This window comes from Belonocnema kinseyi, chromosome 6, assembly GCF_010883055.1.
Source record: "Belonocnema kinseyi isolate 2016_QV_RU_SX_M_011 chromosome 6, B_treatae_v1, whole genome shotgun sequence".
Classification (NCBI taxonomy): Eukaryota; Metazoa; Arthropoda; class Insecta; order Hymenoptera; family Cynipidae; genus Belonocnema; species Belonocnema kinseyi.
In genome coordinates, this window is record NC_046662.1 from 1,768,850 (window position 1) to 1,771,925 (window position 3,076).

Consider the following 3,076-nt stretch of genomic DNA (forward strand, 5'->3'; position numbering starts at 1 on the left):
CTTTGACCAAAGTGTCCATCAGATACAGTTTTTTTCCCAGATTGTTATTCTTCGCCCTTTTTATCACCCCTCATGTTGCGTTAGATGCGTTCCTTGCTTTCCCTGCTATCCTAGATATGTGGATTGTATTAACTCCTCCTGTAGAGAACCAGTAACCTAGATACTTAAAACTATTAACTACTATTTTACCACCTTCCTTAGCATTTCCCTTAGCCCTTCCGGCCAGTCTGCTATCAAAGCGATATCGTTCGCAAACTTCAACCCAAATATTTTAATTCCTCCTATACTATCCCCCCTATGTTCCCCTTTTCCCAAGATTCATCTCCGTTCATCCCGTCTTACCCCCCCTAGCCGTTATGAAACTTTCGGTCGTCCCTTCTGCCGTGATAACCTCGTTTATTGTCCTGCTATATTTTTTCCAGCATACTCATCATTCTACCCTTAATCCTAATCTTTCCCAGCTTTCCTATTAGTAGTTCCCTGTCTACGGCGTCAAAGGCTTTTTTTAAATCAATGAATGCCGTGTAAAGTTTACCTCCCTCTTTTTTTAGTTTGTTATTGATTAATGAATTCAGCACCCACACATGGTCTCGCGTTGCTCTCCTTCTTCTAAAGCCTGCTTAACTTTCTTCGCATATCCCTTTCTTTTCCATTCAGTCCTGATCCCTTCATTCAGAATTGTTGCTAGAATTTTGTACCCTACATCCAACAGTGCTACTCCTCTGTAATTTCCTGTATCATTTTCGTCAACCGCCTTGTGAATCGGGTAGATTCGTGCAACCTCCTATCCTTTGGCGAGCCGTGCCTCCTTCCAGAGCCCGTTTAAAATTTTCCTCATTTCCAAAGCCCATTCCTTAGGCTTCCACTTAATAAATTCTATGCTAAGCCGGTCCTCCCCTGCAACTTTCCCCTTTTTCATTCTGACCACTACCTTCGCTATTTCCTTAAAGGAGATTTCCCTGTTCAGTTCAAAACTCTGCTTCGTCCTCCCCCTCACTCCTTCTTCCCCCCCTTCCGTCGGTTGCAGTCCTCCAATCTTATATTTTCTGACACCCGAATCCTCTAGAATGTAATTTTCCCTCTTGAGCTCTTCCCCTTCAAGTAATTCCACAAAGTGCGTCCTCCACACCTCCTTTTTAATCCCTCTCCCCCTCTGCTTCCGTTTGGCCTAAACCCGTTAATAGCCTGCCAAAATTCGCCCATATTTTTACTGCTTTTAACTTTTTCCTAATTTTTCTCCGATTCCTGTTTCCGCCTGATTCTTCGGTGTTCCCTTATTTTCTTTATGTTGACATTTATTGTTCCCTTGTTCCCGTCCTTTTCATTTTTAAGTACTTTTTTAAGGATTTGAATGCTATTCTTCCCAGCCTTTTCCTCTTCCTCGTATTTCCCCCACTCCTGCTTCTTTTTGACCCTCTTTCTCTCCCTCTCAAGCATGCCAACTGTTTGTGCCGCTTGTTTAACCGCATCTACCAATTGGTCCCATCTTTCTTCCCAGCCAGCCTTCATATTCACTATCCTCTTTCCCCAAATTTTCACCAGTTCCTTCATGTAATCCTGACTTTTCTGTTCGTGCCATATTAGCCCACTTTCTGTTTCTGGACCCTTTTCTGGCGCCTTATTCCTCTCCTGGCCTATATCCCTTTCCGGCACCTTTCCCGCTATCAAGAAGCTTACTGGAAAGTGTTCAGATTCGGTTCTAGCTACGTGTTCCATATCCCCGATTTCCGTATCCCCAAATCCATCTGGCTCTATTATATAATCAATCACAGATCCTTCATCCTCTCCGATGTGCGTCCATTCTCCCCTAACATCTTTCCACAACCTTCCATTTAGAATCCTTAAGCTCTCTTCGTTGCAGAATTTCAGTAACTTGTACCCTTCCGGGTTTAAAGTCTTGTCCTCCGATTTCCTTACATTGTTGAAATTCGCTTGGATTCCAGTCGCCATGTATTACAATTTTTTCTCCCTTCTCCAGCATATCCTCGACTAGAGTTCTAATACTATTCACCGCTCTTGCTATCCCTACGCTATTGTAAATAGTTAAAATATTCACTTTGTTTCCACTTTCACCCAGTATTTCTGCACTGATCTTTAGCCCCAAATCCCATTTTTCTATTCTGATATTCCTGCCTAGATTCTTGCGTACCCCGATCCCACACACCTCTAATCTTTCTCCCCCCTGCTATATTCCACACTACACCTTTAATTACGCCCCTGCCTTTTTTCTGTTCCCCTTTCTTGCTTACGAAAAAGTTTTTCCTCCACCCTCCTCTCCTTCTCGTTCCAGTAGTATTTTTATTTGCTAAAGAGTCGAGCGTAATTAATGCTCCACCAGCTATGTGCCTCAGGTCTTTTATTATTAAACTGACTCCTGTAAATTCCCTAAGCTTGAGTCCTATTTCGTGTGCTAGAAACTTTCTTCTGGATCTAAAGCCCCTCACGATAACCAAGTTTCTTCTTCCTTCTTTCTCTCTCTCTCTGTCTCTCTCAGTTCCCACTTCATCTCGTTTGAGCTGAGTTGAGATATCTCTTCGGTATCTTTTTCCTCGTGTTGGTAGACATCCCTGTCCTCGCCCGCACGAAGATCTGCTCTGTTGTCCATTTCTCCTTCCGGTCCAATGTCCAGATCCGACATAGCGGCCTCTTCCCTTCACTGCCTTTCTACAATTAACTCCCTCAACTCCGTCAGCTGTCCCTCCAGTGGTACCATCCCTTTCCTCAATTCCACCATCCACCATTTCTTCAATAATTCCCCTATTTGGCTCGCCAACTCCATCCTTTTGCCCTTTTTTCTTTTTTTGAGTCGTCTCCTAAAGTCTGTTGTGACGTTTCCACATTTCTGATCAGCGACCACGAGAGCTTCTCTAATCTTTCGAATTCTTTTTACTCACTGACGCGCAATAAAAAACTATCTAGATTTTTTACACTTCTCGCGTTTGATTAAGATTGCCTTCTCGGTTACATATTCGGAACCTGAACCGGAAATTTCGTCATTTTTCCTGCCAGCCTCCATAACCCCATGCTCTCCATCACATTGGAATATCATTGCCTTTCCAATTGAACAATTCATTCC